This window comes from Columba livia, chromosome 6 (assembly GCF_036013475.1).
Source record: "Columba livia isolate bColLiv1 breed racing homer chromosome 6, bColLiv1.pat.W.v2, whole genome shotgun sequence".
NCBI lineage: Eukaryota > Metazoa > Chordata > Aves > Columbiformes > Columbidae > Columba > Columba livia.
In genome coordinates this window covers 24,765,457-24,784,983 of record NC_088607.1, presented here as the reverse complement: position 1 = coordinate 24,784,983, position 19,527 = coordinate 24,765,457, and the positions used below count along the sequence as shown (strand labels likewise).

Below are 19,527 nucleotides of genomic sequence, written 5' to 3'. Positions count from 1 at the left end.
GACTGAGGTAAAAAGCCTTCCCTGCAGATGTGCTTTCAAAATTGACAATAAAGGCACAAGGGGAAATTTCATTACATATTAATGAAAGCAGTGGAGAGCACCACCAAATGAGGAGGGCTCCTTTAATTAATTAACCAGAGTGGGATGTCAACAATATTTTTAAAATGTGACCACAAAAGAATAAATCAATGCCAAAATAGCCAAGAGTACATATGTACTGCTGCTTCTTCCCCTGTCCCACACACCCTACCAGTCTGTCCCTCTCCATACATATTATATGCACACCAGAGGACTAGCATCTTTAGAGACTGATATTTCCAGAAATGATTAATGTTAGGTAATCAACATTTCAGCCTCTACAGTCATATCCCTGAAAGTGTCATTTTTACAACGATGAAAAACTCCACGGGGAACACAATGTGTGCGGGTAAGTGAAAGGTGTCAGAGAGAATGCAGGTAAGTGAAAGGAGAATAGATATTCCCTGCCTCAGAGATGATAACAAGAGCAGGGTTACGAGTCGGGTGGGGGCTTAGCAAAATAATTCTAACCATCTCTCATCCATAATGCTTCTTTCATACAATCTCTCTCTGGCGTTTGAAAAGTGCGACATTTTGTTTTTATCCTTCCTTGCCATCCCACATAGACATACCCCATATGTTAATTACTTTTAAAGCTGCACAAAAATACTAAGTATGTCCCAGTGCAAGCAGCAGTTCTCATCTTGTTCACAACAGGGAGTGCCAGTAAATGAGGTTTAGTTAACCTACCAAACGAGTTCCGTTCACCAGCCTTTTCAGCCTTACCTGCAAAAAGGAGGGAGACAGAAAAAAGTTAAGCTTCTCTGGGTCTGTTCAATCCTTAGTCTCTCTGCAGAGCTTGACTAACAGACTGAGAATTGTTGGCAATTTTGAGAGCAACTCATGGCACTCAGGGTTAAAAACAAACAAGCAAAAAAAAACCCAATCCACCTGACCACTGTCAATACCAAACCAGCCCAAATTAAAAGCAGTTATTGAAAAGTGCTGCACAAACACCAGTGTTTACCTTAAAGAAGCATTTAGATGCAACAGCCCGGTAAATATTAAGATCCCTGTCAATCTGATTTATTACTCGCACACATTTAAGGAGAAACTCCAAGATATGCCACAAATTCAAACTGTTATTTTATTGTAACTTGTGAGATGCATAATGTAGTGTCTTACTGTCATCTGCTTTCCTCTGGTATTGATAACGTAGAAATTAAAATGCTAAGCAGATACTGACATCAAATCTGGTGGCCTAGGAGGTGAATGTTTTGACAGAGGTATTGCTAAAGCTGCTTTTTATTACTACAGAAATGAAAGTAAAACTTGATTTTCAGTAATAAAGGAAAACAATACCTGTATTGCTACATGAATGCTAAATGTCAAACACAGTCGAGCATGTCTTTATCATAAAATAAGTTTGTGAAGGGCAATACATTCGTGTCTAAAAATGAAAATCAGAGCAAAACCCTTTTGAGCTGGACAACCACACCTTTGGATACTCACAGAAAAAATGCTACTATTTACCAATAAAAGAAAGGACTCTAATTTAAGAGAAAGCAATTATTAAGTAAACTTTGGATGTGTCACATTATTTTCTATGATCATCTGTTCTTGAGAAGATTAGCCTCCTGACCTTCACTGTTTTAGCCTTGAAAAGAGTTGAATGCTCGGTGTACAGAAGTAAAATTTAGCTGCCTCATTGCTGGCTTCCTTTTGAGTCTTCAACCCTGACCTGAAGGCATCTTTTCTGACTCTCAGTCTCCAGAGAGAAGAAATAATTAAGTGCTCCTGCAAATGTAGGCCTAGCTCTCTCCTGAGCAAAATGCCAAAGCCAGCTGAATTATGTGTGCTGGTATTGTGATGTGGGCTGCTCACAGCAAATTGATCTGATAGCGCTGAAGTCATTTCACTTCAGACCTCAGGTTGATGTGCAGTCTCAGAAGTGAGATAAGCTACCTGGTTCTGAACTGAACAAGACATGTTTCTTCAAGATAAGACTGGCAATTCAAAAACAGCCACTGCTTGGACAACCAAGCACAGGCATTGAGCATGATCTATCACACAGTTTGGTTCACACATATGTAGTACAGAAACAGACACACACTCCAAACTTTTGCTGTCCGAGTATCAGAGACAATTAACACATGGATGTGTTGTACACAAGAAAACCTAGTTGAAAACTCAAGAAACAACCTACCAGCCATCCTATCTACTATTTGCATTGCACCTGCTTAAGAAATTGCTAGCATGCTGTGATATACCAACACCAATGCAACTGAATTGGCCTTTGCCATGTGTACAATTTATCAACAGAAGAAACAGGCACAGAGCATGATATTTCCAGATGTACTTTTCCATCACAAGTGAAAATGTGTCTCCAGACACATGCTCCTCTTTTTGGGTTAATACACATCTTTGGTCACCTCCCTCAGTATTACCACATTCACTCTGATGCCCCTGGTCGTAAAGAAGCTCAGGTATCCTTCTTTTCCACCCAAAGGTAAAAAGATGATCAAAAGCATGAATATGTAAAAATAAGCCACACCTCATTTGTTAGCATCAGTTGTATGCTTTGAAACATGAATTGCAAATATAGTAGAAGTCTCAAATTCTTTAATGTGGAAGCTTCAATTGCTGCAATTTTCTAGTCATGCATCTAATTAATATCTTTCAAAGTGAGGAAGAAGCCAACTGAAATCCAATTTTAATGAACACTTTCCTCATCAGATCTGATACTGTGGGCATGATTATGAAGCCAGTTCTGAACTACCACAACCGTATGACTAGACAAAATAAATCTAGCTCTATACTACTAAGACTCTCTATTAAACCAGCTTAATGCCTATGAAAAGTCTTTCAGCCAGTAAAATCTTTTTTGAAATGGTTCAGAATTGCACAAGAACAAGGCAATATCGGTGCTGCCAGTGTCCTGTGGCTTGGGAGTTCTTTTTCTGTTGGTCACAGCCCTTTAATTAAGTTGCATCTCATTATCAAAACAGTTGGAAACACACCATAACTTTCATATTCACAGCTTACCTTACACATTTCTTAGGCTCTTTCCTGAGAACTGTTTGAATACAGTCTATTGCCATTTGAACACTCAAAGGACAACCCTGAGTATGCTAAGCACACTGCAAACACAAGCACGTGGAGCTCTGGGCAAAGACCATTGCATTGCATGTAAGTGAGGCTGGGGCTCTTCTGCTCAAGAAAGAGCAGGGTCCAAAAGCTTCTTTTCATTCTATGCAAACTTATTCAAACAGGGATGAAATCTCCAGTCCCAGCAGTGTTTGTTTGAACTGTACTAATCTGCCACCAAAAGAGTCTTTTATTTTAATGAACTTCAGATAGACACAAGGATACTCACAGAAAACCACTTCCTGGAGAGCAATGTCTTTTTGTTATTTGCCTAATATATTGCCTTTTAAGTACATAAGTACATGTTAAGTACACAGGACTTTCTATCTGTTCCCTGTAGGTTATTAGCAATCATTTCCCTTGTTAAAAAATGTAATTGCAAGGAATTCCAGAGGAATATTAATTATTCTGTAGTTATCTGTTATTTGCTAAGAAAAAAATACTAAATGAGGTCAGAGGAGTGAACAAAACTACATAATCACTGATGACCTAACTACTTACGTACTATAACACTAGGCCACTTTGAGCCTAGCAGAATCTTCATTGCCAAAACGGTTCCTGTGTTACGTAGCCTCTCAACCTGTGACTCTCTTTGTTTTACAAAAGCAAAAATATCAAGAAAACACATTCCAATAAAACTACATATTTAAGGAACTAGTTTTTTTTTCCCTCGTACCTTTTGGCTGCAATCAAAAGAGCCACTTTGTCTTGCATTTTACCTTCATAACCTCAAACCGCAAGTCAAATTCTGAAGTGAAAGATGTGGTGATATTTCTTTCACCTTTAATAAAATTTCCCCAGATGCAATGTACAAGGGGGAGCTAACAAATTACACTAGAAAGTTTTCATATACTAACCATAAGACAGTGGGAAAAAATATGAAATAATGTACATTTCCTGGTTGTCAATTTGGAAGAAACTTAGCATTTGAGCAGATGTCAGCATTAATAATTATTTTCTGTTGTTGCTAGTAACTTGATAATCAAGTAAAGCTGCCATTAAAAATAGTCAAAGAGACACATATACAACCAGCCTAAACCTTTAGACTAAAGCCCCATTCTTAAAGACCTCACATTGAACCGTTGTTTTCCATGGAACACTTTGCTTTGGTACATATACTTCTTTTAAGGTCCCAGACTGACCAGGATTCATGACCACACACTATGAGCAAAATTAGAGGAGAGTGTTTGCCATTAAGATTTCAGTGAATTTGGGAATGTGTTTTAAACTGAAATAACCACAACATCAGTAAGATATGAGGAAAAGTGTGGAAAGAGGGATTCCTTAAGTAAAATTCACAGGGCAAGCCAAAAAAATAGAGGTAACTAAGACTTACATAAAACAGTGTGAATGGTAGTAACTGATGCAAACTTTGTTGTTCTACAATTTTGGGAAAGGTCTGGAAAAGACAGCAATGATTAGTATGATGTTGATTGTCAACAGATTAAATCATTTGTCCTCATGATAAATCAAACATTCAATTTTTTCACTGACAGGAGTTCAAGTCCTCAAACAATAACTGATCATTTATCTAAAACACTTTCTCCATAAAGAAGAGTTTTTAGGACTTTCAGGGATGAATTCTCCTCATTCTAGGAACAGAAAGAGATAAGTTAATTTTTGAAAAAGCTGAAAGAAAACTGCATGTCAAAGGTATTTGACTGTTCAGCAATCATGAATGGGTTTTCAGTGCTGCTTTTAATATTGAAATTGCATATGTACAGCTTAATTGCCCATGGGCAAGAACTGAGGGACTTGTTTTTTTTTTTTTTTTTTAAAGAACAACCAGATGTCTTCTGTATTCAAAAACTGTTGGTCAAACAAAACCTTTCATTTAATATTTCTCACTGTGCTGTGTGTACAAAAGACAGAAGAAAAGAGAGAGTAAGTATGGGATTTTTATCAAAGATTTGCACTTCAGGGAACCAGCTTTAGATCTAAATCCAGTCAAGAATGCAATAGGGGTTTCTTCCCAGGTGGGGAAGAGGATAATTAGCATAATTCAGGGAAGGAAATTAATTGTGATAGATTAGAATATTTTATATCAAATGCAAATTTCCCATTGATTTTTGTACTTGAATTCTAACAGCTACCATGTATTGAAGATAGGGAACTATAATAATAATGATGACATTAATAGCACTCTAGTGTAAAGAATTATTAAGACTTAAATGTGCTACTTTTCAATAATGGTAGATGAAACAAATTTGAGGTATATTCAAGGAAAGGTTCAAGCATTGATTGAATACCATTTTATACCAGTAAATTAGACTAATGTCATGTTACCATCCTTAGGGTTGAAAAGTAAGAAAATTAAAGATTTTTTTCTTTTTTTCCCCCATAGCATTTATAGTTAATTTATTTCTAGGCAGTAACTTATGTTTGATACACCTTTATTATAAACAACATCATAACAGAGAAGATATTTGGCACCAGGAAGGGAAATATGCCTGTCTTCTTAAAACTGCCCAGGACATCATATTAACTGGGACTTTAAATGTGGAGCCTGGACAGAGTTAGCCACATCAAGCTCTTGTGCTAGAGCTACAAAGAAACACTCGTCTGTTTATGTTAACCAAATGGACTGGCCTGACTGTGAAGGCGCTTTTGTGTATTGTCAGTGAGCATTAAAAAAATTTAACCTTACCAAGGTCTTATGAGGTTCTTTGTATGACATAGTATGTCATGGTTCTTTACCAGGAAATATTTACCATATAAAGAGATGGACATTATGAGAACAATTTGCAATGTTGAACACTTTTTTTCACATATCTGCATGATGCTTTAAAGAGGAAGAGTGTCCTCCTGAGATGAGAAACAAAAGGAGGATAAGTTTAAAAACAGAGCCTAAGTGGACCATCAGGCCCTGAAAAAGGCAAATGAACAGGGATACTGGTTTGGCAGGAAGAAGAAAAAACATCACCTACCAGTCATTATTTTTTAAGCATGTGAATTATACCATATGAGCTTCATGAGAAGCCTGTCTTTTCTGACGTGGATCAACAAAAGCAGTATGTCACTCCGGTTACTACAAGGCATAAAAATAAGTTGCCTTAGATTTGCTTCCTGTTTTATCCCTGAGAATAAATTTAGTCTATTTTGGTATGGAAGCAAAGTTATACTAGTGTTAGGTTTTCATGCCCAGCATCAGCTATGAAAGAATGTAAAAAAGTTTGCCTCTCCACAGATATTATAGCAACACTCAATCCCAAGGTAAAGAGTCTGCATAAAACACAAAGATGTACAGCAAAACACATAGGGGAAAAAATGTATGACATATCACATATTTTGTATACTTATTGGGGTAGGGGTAGAAGTTTTCTTTGGTTTTATTTGTACAGTTATAAAATAAATTGTTCTGTGTGGCAGATACTGTATTATTATTTCATATTCAACTGAGGCCAACACAATTCCCTTATATCTGCCTTCAAGCAATTTACTATCATAACCTGTGGAGGTTATTTTCCTAGCAAAAGAGTAAGAATCATTGTTTTTCATATTGTTCTTGAGATACTACTATTAGTGAGGTTTCAACTGTGGATAAACTTGTGTTTTGCAGAAAATAATGGGTTTGGGGGTTCCATTAAGCTCCTGACAGAGGAAATGAGACCTTTGCAGGTTTTTTTTTTTTTATAACTGACAGGCTGTAACAGCGAAGGGCTCCAAAAAGCGAGACTTAAGAGTGCTGGTGGAAGAAGTCACAAGAACACAATGGAACAAGCCGCTATCCTCAGTGGTTAAAGAACACTAAGCCATGTGTACGGAAATGAACTGAACCATACCTTGCATTGTGAGATTCTGCAAGAGGGTAGCTTGCCTCTGTCTGCCACATTCCTGCTTCCAAAAGGAACTGCCCAATTCTCTCTGCATGTGTCAATCTTTCTGGGGTAATGAGGTCACACGTATACATCCTTTTCCCTGTGTTAAATGTGATTTTGAGAAGGTGATGGGCATATTAAGTATTCAGCTCAGGCAGAGGCCTGAAATTACTATTAGATGAATTTCAAGTGACATCTGAGTTCCCTCTCTCACTGAGGGATGCAGCAGAGCCATGAGTGCTCAAAGCCTCCTGTCTCTGTAGTGATAGGAAGACCCTTTTTTTTTTTGTACTAAGGCGGTATTTTTAGCATGTTGAAACATATTGCAAGGGAAACACTCTGTATTTCAAGTAGAAAATAAACCTGTATGTAAAACAGGTTTTAGTTGTATGTACAACTGAACGCAGACCTGAAAATAGACAAGTTGGAGTTTAACAGCAAGAGGCCTACATTATTAAAATGCAGCACATATTTGACATCAAGGACAACCCTTAAACAAGGCTGTAGGAACTCTTCAAGGTGGGGGTTCAATTCCCTGGGAAGATTTTCCCCCAAGGTAGGAGATAACCAGAGTCTCTGCTTTTGCCAGGAGATGGCTGTGGCTGGGGGCTCAGTTGCTCAGCAGGAGAAAGCTTTCAAGTTTTAGATGGAGTCTTCATGGTCTCATTCTGCAAGATCACACCTGGAGCTGATGTGAGCTCTAACACAGGTCAGAAAACACAGCTTTCTGGGTCAGTTCAATTTCAGCTGTGAAGTTACAGTCTTGCAACACTGCAATTTCCAGTATTCACACTTTAAACAAGAGAGTCAGATGCTGAGTGTGGACTAGTATATTCTAACCTAAAAGCTAAATAGAAATCTGAGATTCTGAAAATATATTTAGAAATCAGTCTTATCTAGTACTGTGATTAACAGCTTCCTGGAAAAGTACTGACCAGCATTTGAAACCTGTGATTTAACAAAGCAGAAAGGAGTTGGGGGAGAAATTGCTCAACTATTTTTTTAAAATAAACTGTATCATATAAATAATTTATAACTGACATACACCATTTTGAAATAGAAAGCTTGCAATCTTTCCTCTTACTGAGTGGTTTCTTTGACTCGATAAGCATGAGGCTGCATGACATCTCCATGTAAATAGCATCCCTTTGAAATATTATAACACTTTTTGATCAATGCTTATATAGAATATTACCTTTTAACTCCAATACAAAAAACAGCATTGCTGAACATATAAAAAAAGTTAATAGTATAATTAATGGGTGTACTGATTCACAGCAGTTGGCCTGAGAAATAAGGCCAGTAGTTTTTAAAGCTATTGTTCAAGCTATTACACCAACATGAAATAACTTAAAAAAATATCCCAGCTGTAGTTAACTTAAATTCCTTCCAACCACACACTGACCATGCAAGCAATATAGGTGAAAAGTCATCTCAACTAATATAAGCTATTCAAAATCAGCCAGAAACTGTAAGCTAGTTGTCAAGTCTCTCTCCAAAACCAAGATATAAAGAGAGCTACTGAGAACAATTAATTCTCCCTACCTCTTGAAGATCTCTTTCAGAAAGAGGTAAATCTGAAAACTCTCCCTTCTTACAGGTGAAACCTGAACTCAGCTAAGAAAAGCACCTCACCTGTACAATAAATGGTAAAAGGTTGGCATGCACTTATTTCATAATACCAAACAGGTATCTTTAAATTTCATTTTAAAGTCCCACGATGTTAAGATTTTTTATTTTTTACCACATGCTTGCTTTTCTTCCTGAAACAAAAGATGTTATTTGTAAAGCATGAAAATAAATATCACCTTTATTCTGAACTGATATAAATTATTTTTGAAAACCTCATTTTACTCTAATTTGATATTGTAAATGTAACACGCTGTGTTATGGTTTCCTTACAAAGCAGGATTGAGCTAATTCTTGGGAGAAAGTATTTACGTTACCTCCAAATACTTATTTAAAAACTACTTCAGCTCACTTATTTACTGATATGGACTTGTATCTGTTAGTTGTGTATGTTGTAGTAGTGTTTAGCTTTCTGTAAGAATGTTGTACTGTTAATAGAACTGAGTCAGGTATTTTCTGCCAGATTGCTTCTAACAAGCAAAAAAAAAAAAAAAAATTGCCCTAAAATGTATTTTTCTCATTGAAACTTGATCTTTTAAATCATAAGCCCTTCAAGTGTTTATGGTCCAAAACAAAAAACAATAACAGAAACCCAAAACACAAACAAACAAAACCAAACCCAGCCCCCAAAACAAAAACAAACACACACACACAAACAAAAACAAAACAAAAAAAACCAACAAACAAACAAAACCCCAAACCAAACAAAACACAAATTCCCACAAAATCTTACAATAGAATTACAATTTACAATAGAATCACTAGGTCTGCCTCAAAGGGATCTAAATTGCAGCTCATGGAACTGAGCCGAAATATTTAGTGTCAGGTCAGTGGAAGTGTAATTCTCTTTCCACTTCTGTTGCCATGAAGCCCCATGAAAGTTTGGGGAGTCTGGGTGAGGCACAAGATATCAAGATTCCATCTTTTAGGAGACATCACTGATATTCAGGAGAATTTTTATTTTGTCTGTGTTTGATGTAACCTTCTTTTTCAGTTGTTATACTCAAAAGATTTTTTATGTGCAAAAAGACCATTCTCTTTGCGTATGAAACCAGGAATTAATAAATAGTCTAACTAAACTAATAACAGTCTAATTAAAGAGTTACTGTTAGCTCAAGACTTATTATTACAGAAAAGGATAGAAAAAAGGAAAAAATAATAATATTATGGAATATAACTTAATAATAATAATAATGCAGTTGAAATTATTATACACACTCCTCATATCTAACCCCTTTCTCTGCTATCATACTTACTGAAATTAAGGATTTATGTCATCAGGATGTATTACCACAAGATTTTCATGTTACCAGTAAGATATTAATGGTAGGTGTTCCTTTTTTCTTTTTGCTGTGAGTGGCATGAGGTTAATATTGATTATTTTTTTCCTTATTCTAAGATTAACTTGGGGATGAGCTTTGGTCCTAAAATTTTTTCACATCTTTCTCTTTCTTCGTTGGCTAGAAACTTCATGTTACATCTGAATTTACTATATAGAGAGAAAGGCTCGATTATGTAGTTCTTTGTTCCCTTTTTTGGTCCTCAGATTGGTTTCATTCTCCCTCCCAAAGGTGCATTCCTGTGCAACAACTAGCTGGTGAGTTACTTGCAGTCCTGGCACCATTCCAGGTCAGTACCTGTGCTGTCCTGCTTAGTCACCTGGTGAAGATGCACCTTCTGAGTGAAGATTCATCCCTGCTGTATTTTATTCTAGGGTCATAGGTGGTTCATCCTACAATGAATAATTACTTGCTATTGTTGTCTAACTGTTACAAAAATATATACAAAAATAAGAATTAAACCACAATTGTACTAAAATTTAAAAGAAATCAGAAAAATAACCACCCAATTGTTAGATAAGCTGTTACAAGCTAAAACAATTCACCAGGCAGGCCAAAATAAGTCCAGAGAGGTCCTGACACAGCCTAAGGTCTCTGTTGAGAGCTTAACACAAAGCCTGCAGCCTGTAACAAGCAACAACCAACACAATATTCACTGGGATACCCCACTCAGAAATGTATCAAATTAGTAGCACCTTTAAATAGCAGATATATTGGTAAATTCTCATAAAAAATAATTAACAATAAGCAAAGGAGATAACTTCATCAATATTAATAGAACATAGTCCTTAATAAGTAGGGTGCCTGAACAGCATGTTAGTGAGATGATCCAGCTTTAGCTGTGGAATTGCAAAAATACTTTCATTATTCATAATCCTTTCTAAGGCACATTTTTCAAGTATAGAATATGCTTTCTCACATGTAACTTCATCTCATAGGGTTTTTTACATGTCTGACTTTCAAAGGTTAAAAGAAATCTCCTGCAGATTTCTACCTCGTTTCCAAGAAGGCACACTCCCATTCTTAGTATGGCTTCAATTGCCTACATTTGCTACGTGACTGTCTAAATGATTCAGGACTACCTTTAATGTGTATTTCAGAATCTCTTTGACAAACACTTTAATTTTATACATCTCATGTAAATCCATAAACCAGCACGATCTAAAATTCCTAACAAACTTATTAATGAAAATTTAAATATGCATGTGTTACTTACGTGGTTTTCAGTTAATTATATGGCAATATTGTCTCATATACACCTTAATTAAATTAATTATTGATTAGTGCACTTTCCAGTGATATTTCATTAACACACAATAACTGTCTCATTATATCTGGATGAAGTTTTAATTAATTAAAGTGTGGCTGTAAGTGCAAAGTTAAGGAAACAAATTCAATGGCAGAATCATTTAAATTCAAGTGAATGAGTAAGAGTAAGCATGTTAATTACATTAAAAAAGAAGAATGAGCCATGAAACTACTTTGGCAGTTTAAAGTAATTGATTTAATAAAGATAATTATAATTTATAAAGGATTACAGTTTTAACATTAGTAAGAGTAAATTTGTCTATATCGTGGAGCAAGACAATTGAAATATTATTGTTAGACTTGTAGGATTATGTCCTTGTTTTATTTCAGGCAGACTCATATTTTAAGCAGCACCATAGATTTCTAAATATGTCATTATGACTGTTTATTTTCACACTGATCAGCTACAAGCTATTCCAATAGATTGATGCTGTAATTCTCACACGATCTGGCAAATAATTCACAGGACTTTTATGTTGTCATTAACTGTCACATTTCTTGAGTTAAATATGAGCCCTGTCACTTGAAAGTCAGAAAGCTACTTCTAAATTTTGCAATTTCATTAGCAACTGATTCAAATCACTTCTATAAAAGAGCCTGGATTGACGTATGAATTGCACTGGTTCCACAGCTTAGTGATTAATTAAGCAGGTTATCAGGCTCATGTTCACCTATTTATTAATCTTAAAATTCTCCATTCATTATACAAGGCTAATTATTACATGTAATCACTGTATTTATCTTTTATGAAATTTTGAAAAAAAATTAATTGTTGGGAAAAAACTATCAAACTGTTTCTCATCAGCAAAACTGTAACATCAGTAACAATAATCTATAGGCAGACCTAAAGCACTGTTAGAATTCTGACAAAACCGACTGTGAAAATAGCTGTCAACATAAAATAAAAGTACAGGTTTCTTTAAAAAACTGAAAGTAATGTCAGCGTGTGATGTTCAAGGTGTATACAGTGCAATGGTACAGTTCATACACCAAAGTGTGTGCTTTGTGCTTGGCTGTATATCCTTCATGACATTTACATTTGAATGTAAACAAACAAGCATAAACACCCTTCTGTTGCCCTTGACAGTAAAAAAAATTAGGGCAAGAAATTGACATATGCTTAACCACACAAAAGCCCCAAACAGAAGATAATATACAACAGAGTAGCTTAATGATTTGAGAGTAATCCATTGGCTTGAAAATAAAGTTAACTTCTAAGTCTTTGAAAAATACAGTATTTGTGGCTTTTTAAGAAGGGATAAACAAATGTAGTTCTTCCGCACATAAATTCTTTCAGCTTCCCTGTTCTTAAAAGGGTGACAGTGACACAGCGACTCATCTAAATGTTGAGAAATTAGTTTACTTTGTCTCTTTCATTTAAGAAAGTATCTACAAAACCAGAGATTCCAGAATTGCCCTATGCTAATGCTCAGTTCCAGCAGGCTTCACCTAATAAGGTCGCTGATATTACTGGCTCATTTTGTACATCCCTTTTAAATTTCTCCAGAAGTAAACAATATTGATCCTGTAGGTGCCAACTTCAAGGAAAAGCTTAATCAAAAGTTGCAATTAACAAGGAGGCTCAAATATTTAATCTTCTTTTAATGCTAGTGTTTACCGAACTGCTTTTAATTCAAGGCTGTGTGCTTGTGAAGAAGAAAAATAAGCTAAAATTCTGAGCCATTTGTGAAAACTTTGCATATGCAGCTCTTCTGCTTCTAAGTGCAAAATACAACTATGCTCTGACCATCAGGTGTAGCAGCGCTTCACGATTTCTGCATACTTAGGATCTGTGTAAAATAAAGACGTCTCTTGCTATTCTGAGAAGAAGTAAAACCTACTCCTTATCTTAATATGCTGAAATTATGCACAAATATTTTCCTTGTTTCATGAAAGATTGGGACAAAGGAAACTGAGCATGTAACCTGTGGGTCATAGTCGGATTGCACAGTTTCCTTTGACAGACTGTCTGTTAGGGAAGTATAGGAGTGGACAAAGTATGGGTTTTGATTGTTTTGGGTTTATTTTTGTTGTGGGGTTGTTTGTTTGTTTGTTTGTTAGGTTTTCTCCTGGTTTTTGTTTTGGTTTGGGTTTTTTGTTGTTGTTGTGTGGGGCTTTTTTTTCACCCTCCGTTTTTGAGTTTCTCAGCCAATATTTGAATTATATTAATTATTCCACAAATAAGTTCTCAGTTGATGTTCTAACCTCTATTCCCTACTTAGTTATTCTAAAACTGTATTTACTTGTTAGTTTGAAAAATATACCTGCAAACCTAAGACCAATGTCCAGCTTCACAGATTATGGCAGAAATTAGATAAGAATAGTGGCTATTGCGCTAGATGCTGTGCTAACAGGACAGAGAGAGAGAGAACCCTTTCACTGAAGTCTTTGGGGTTTAAAATGCACAGGCAAAGACCAGAGAGTGTGGATGAAGGAAACATGCAAACAAGTTTCTTAATGTATCTTTACGTCAAGATTAAGTGTATTTTCAGAACAGCGCAAGGAGCTGTGTTTTTTTTTTTTTTTTCAATATGACCACTTAGGGCAGAATCAACAGTGTTCACATAGAACAACACAGAACTGTCAGGTTTGCCAACAATTTTGGAGCCAAATTCAAGGTAGTGACCTAGAATGAAATATTATATATGCCATTATGTGTTCTCTATTATATTAACGCTCAAGTGAGATTTATTCTTCTGTATGAGTATGGATCCATAGACCATTAGTATGGTAATGGGACATAAAGCACAAAAAACTTTAGGCTATAACAAAAAAGTTACCTGCAATTAAAGTGATTCTATGAAAGAAAATAGAAGTCTAGACATTCACAGAGCATATTAATCTCATGAAGAAAATAATATGGTTGTTTGAATTGTAGCTTTATTCAGATGCCACAATCAAAACCCAGGTCTATGCTATACCCATCATAAAGCTATTAGAGACATAGTCTTCACTTCATGAAACTGTGCAACCCAAAGCTGATCTTTTCAAAAGAAAGACCCAGGGAGATATGGGCATTCCATTGCATGATATAAGTCCAGAGGTCATTGAAAATGCCTGCCTAAATAGGCCAATATAAGATGAGTGTCACAGAGAGAGCTGAAACAGCAGGTCCACAGCAGCAGGTCAGAGCTGAATCAACAGAACTTAAGCCCCAATAACAGTCCAGAGTACTATCTGCTGAAATTGGAATTTTTTACCAATTGCCAGAGGTGTGTAAGAGCGTAAATCCCATAGACTTTTAGTGTTAGTTATGCTCCTAAATGCCTTAAGCACTTTTCAAAAATCCCACTCTGGGCTGTTCTGTCCATTGGCTGTTCTAAAAAGCACCATATGTGGTTTAATAACTATAAGCAAGCTGAATTTCAGCTTTTCATCTCAAGATGTCTTCTTGAGAGAACAAATTGATTTTGTGGATTATCTGGTTTAAGCTCATGAAGAGCGTAGTTACAGGTTCCTAGCAGATTGGGGATCTGAACAGTTAAGTAAGGCTACACTGAACAGACTTACCTGCTCAGGACTGGAAGTTCAAGGAGAGCAAGGATTTCTCTGTGTACTGTTTTTGGAGCAGAGCTGGCAAGGCTGCAGTGAACTAGACATCTCAGCACCTGTGCTCACTTTACTCTTCCAGCTATATGACTGATGCAGCTTTACATATCTTTAATATTTCTCAAACAGTGATGGAGTCATGTTCACAAAGCAATAGATTTTCCCATCCGACATGATTGCAGCAACTTCAGTAAAATGTTTAAAAGCCTATTGTTTTCAATACATTACTCCTATTGAAATGGAGATATCAAATCAATATGTCTTTTCACAGATGGAAACTTTCACTAGGACTATTTTACTTCTACCTCTTAAGTGAATCCAATATTAGTCAGGCCAAATACACTTCATTGAAAGTTGGCAATGTAAGTTATTTTACAGCCTCAGCAAATGCAAAGAAACAAATTCAGACACTCATAATTTAGAATTACAATTAGAATATTTGCTTGAAAACAAAATACATAAATTCATAGGATTCAAAACATTACAAGTAGCTACATGTGGCAGGCTTCAGGTGTCAAAACATACTGCCACTGCCACCAGATACCTCCCACGAGAACCAGTACAGCAGTTTCATTTAATTGGTCTATATACATTATTCATGGAGCTTACCTTTGTGATAATTCTGGTATTCATGAGAGGGGAAGGGGCAGGGGGTTTTCTTACCACAAAACACACAAAATTTAACTTAGGTTACCACATCTTTCTAAACATGAGCAATTACAGGAGCTGTAATAAAGAAAACACTGGAAATATTTTAGGGAAGAATGATAAAGAATGGATTAGTTACTTACAGGAGAAACAAACTTCCAAAAGTAATGGAAAGTGCAATATCAAGCTCCAGTACAGCTTAGGACCTTCAAGGACTCACCTTATGTCTATCAGATGCTTGTGCTCCAAAAGGAATACTCAGGCACAAGTGTGATCATCCCATCAGTGCACCCTCCTTCTTCCTGCATCACTTTTGACCATGGAGAGCTTCAGAGATGTTGGTAGGGCACCATAACACCATTGGCTCTGCCTGTTGCCAGCTGTAGGCACTTCCAAACACTACAAGAAATATACAGTTTCCTAGTCTCTTCATTTTTCTATAATAACACAAAAGGTATCAGAAGAAGGGACCAGGAAATGTCCTGTAAATTGTACTACCTCTGCTTGACTTTTTTTAAGCAAATTAATATATTTGCATGGCAGACACCCAGAAACTGAAATTATAACGTGATAAAATCCATCTAGCCTTGTTGATACACTTGTAAATTCATCGAAAGGAAAGATGAAACAAGATTGAAACTAGAGACCATTAGTTGGTCCTTACATATCAAAAAATCTCCAAGAATACTGTTTGACTGAATATTTGTTTAAACAAATGACAAGGAGTTCTCCATACCTTTAAGAAATCACATTCATGAACTGTTACTACAACTACTATAAAGAAAATGTGTTTGGTTTTTTTTGCCTCTTGATTAAAATACAATAATTCACAGTCCTTTACACAAACTTGTCATGAATATTTTAGTTTATGATTTTACATCTATCACAGATGCATGATCTACCTAGGAAAATACAAGATTAATGCATATCAGTATGCCTTATTCAAAGACATTTTAAATGAGCCTGCAACTTGCACACAATGATCAAACACAAGCAAGAGCTGGAACACACTCTGGTTGTCATAAAGTGAACTGATTGTCATCTAAATGAGAGCTGGATTTATAAGAAGGCATTAATAATGAAATACTTTCTGCATTCCAATGCAAACATATATTTAGATCACAGATGGTAATCATCTTAACTGTTACAGTCGATTGAGTGAATAATACAATCTATAACAGGGTTCACAGATGAAATGGAATTTGTAGTTGTTAGTTTTTACTAAGAAGTTAAATAAGACTTGTATGTCGAAAAAATATGCAATAAAAATGACTTCTTATATTTCCTTTCTGTATTAATTCATATTCATATAATGAAACAGAAAAACGTGTTTGGGAAGGGGAGAAACAGAACTGATTCAAAGTAAGAGGGTGCAGCAAAAGTTATGAGATACACAATCTCATCAGTGATGTAAAACAAACTAAGCTCTATTTACTGCCACTGTCAGCACAATCAATAAGTAACATTTTCTGAGACACAATGTGATAAACTTCAAGCCGCAGCATCAGCAAAGGCTCTTTTCCTTTCCTTGTTGACAGGTGTACAGCTCTTTTCTCTGTGGTCAAATACACAGAAAAATTCTAAAGGCTGCTACATCCCAACAGAAAATATGAAAGGCCCATCACAAATTATAAGAAAATGCCTGTTCTCTAGATTGTGGGGTACACAGACATAGCCAAAGAAAAGGCACCAAATATATTCTTTCACCATCAAAAAAAATGCAGAGTGCTGCCAAAATGTATTAGTAAAACTACAAGTAGTTAATCTAAGCAAGCTTGCTCTTCAGAAATTTAGAATATTAAAAGGTATTGAAAACATTCTTAAAAAGAGAGCAGAAAATACCATACTCTGCTCAAAGCTCTACTAACTTATGAAGACCAGGCAGTTCAGTAGCAAACACAGCAACAAACAAAAGAGAAAAGTTGTGAAAGAAATAGAACAAAGTAATAATGAGACATTTAAATTAAGAAACCAAATAGTAATATTTAGACATATTACTAATGAGGAAAAAAAGAATCCTCAGCACATATAGAATACGATTTAACAACCTTAGAATGAATCTTGTAAAAGGATACAATAAGAAAACATCAGAAATCTCACAATTTCTCAAAAGCATGCAAGAAAAGGTAGTAACACAATGTGGATTGAAACAATCAAACTTGCTCTCGATTTTGATGTGCCTATTAGTTTTTCAGACTGACACAGAAAAGGCAAGCCAAGACAGGAATGCTGCCATAAGAATTACACCAACCTTTGGTTTCAAAAGAAGTTACAGCAGATGCTTGACAACCTGAAAGGTTATTTTACCAAGAATACTCTCAGGCCTCCTGCTTGAAGCATATATAAAAGAGTTACCTTAAGGTAAGAAAACACATGTGCTTACCCACTCTGTAGCCTCAGCCACAGCTGTGGACATTCTGCTAAACTCCAAATATATTGTCACCTGTTTCCACCAGCCAGGGCCCTGAGATATGTCACATCTACCATGTGCGGGCAGTTGCTGTGGGCAACTACCACAGCACAACTGCTGTTTCATGAGTGCACTCCTGTTTCCTTTCTGGACACCTCTTGGCATGTTCATAGTTTAGGTTAAAACACCCAGACACAGGAAGACTGAAGAGTGCACAATGTGTCCTGCTGAAAGAAAAACAACTGTGTACTTCCTGTAGTGACATATGAAAAGTACCTTGGGGAGCAGTATCATAAAGGTATGAGCTGAACTACAGTCCAGATTCTAGTTGCAAAGTTCTACATAAGCTTTTGCAACTAAAAAGCTTGTGCCGTCCCCTTTACACCAGACCAAAATGCAACTAAGGGAAAATATCAAGTGTACTAAGGGAATAAAAAAATTTGGGGAAATGAGCACTATTTTGAACAATGAGGCAAATATAAAGGTCTGTAAAGTAATGACTTTTTATTGCTATGCAATGATACTGTATGCTGCCAAAAGACACAGGGAGACTTAGGTCTGTTCCCTATGATTCCCTAAAATGATTTCCCATTGCAATGTTAATCATGGTAGGTCTGGTAGAGCCACAAACAATGATTTATTTATATCCTCTCCTTAAAAAAAAAAAAAAAACAAAAAAAACCAAAAAGAAACAAGCAAACAAAAATACCCAAGTAACTGTGCAACTCACCTTAGCTAAGCAAACACTTTAAGTGTGCCAGAAAAGTTTATGTTTTCAATGAAATATTCAGAGCAATAATTGCTTGTATCCTTACTCTCCAGGAGTTCTAACTGCTAACAGATTTATACTTTCCCAACTGCCTTCAACAGAAATGTCTTTGGGAAGTTCTTATTTCTCTGTGACTACTAAATGAAGTACAACTAATATAGAATAATAACAATAATGATAATAAAAGTCCAAACAAATTATTTGAAAGAGCTGAGGCTTCTTTGTGCTGTACAATAGGATGCCCTCGTATAAAATATTGTATGTTTTTGCCTCATCAGAAGTACAATAGAGTGGAATTGAAAAGATACACAAAAAGGAAATAGAGCTTTTGAGAACCATGACAGAATATACATCTATTGAAAACTGGGAAAATTAATAGTTATTCAGCTTGGAAAAGTTGGATGGCTCCAGGACACTTGATTGCAAACAGCAAAATGAAAACTGATCAGATTTCAATTTGAAAATATTTGGTACCCTGCTATGAGAAACAAGAAGAAACATCCTAAAAGAAGATTCAGAATCAATTAAATTAGAAACTAGAAATCTCGTGACTATTGAAGTCTCACCCGAAAAAAAATTGTTACAGTGGTTGGCCAGCAACAAGTAGTTGTTTAAATTGGGACTAGTCATTGCAGTTAATGGAAATTCTGACATACCACAAGAGGAATCCATTTTGGAAAAACATCTGTCTTTTCTACAAATACATGGCATACGGCAGTCTTCTAAGACTATTCTAAGGTAGAGCAGACTTGCTGAGACATAAGTGAAACACACAATGAACACAATAGCTTTTCTTAACACGCAAACTCCTTTTGTACATTTGAGGGCGAAAAAAAAATGTTTGCAATCCATGCTCAGTTGAGACAAGTTCACTGCTTGATTCTAGGAAAA

The 19,527-nt window shown here is 35.8% G+C and overlaps 1 long non-coding RNA gene across 1 annotated transcript in view; it reads right to left on the bottom strand.

Moving 5' to 3' along the window:
- Nucleotides 1–15,646, bottom strand: part of LOC110357179 (uncharacterized) — a 54,487-nt gene extending 38,841 nt beyond the window's left edge. The window contains exon 1 of the long non-coding RNA XR_010473638.1: nt 769–15,646. This is a non-coding gene — a long non-coding RNA (uncharacterized LOC110357179). The remainder of the gene's footprint in view (nt 1–768) is intronic.
- Nucleotides 15,647–19,527: the final 3,881 nt, after the last annotated feature.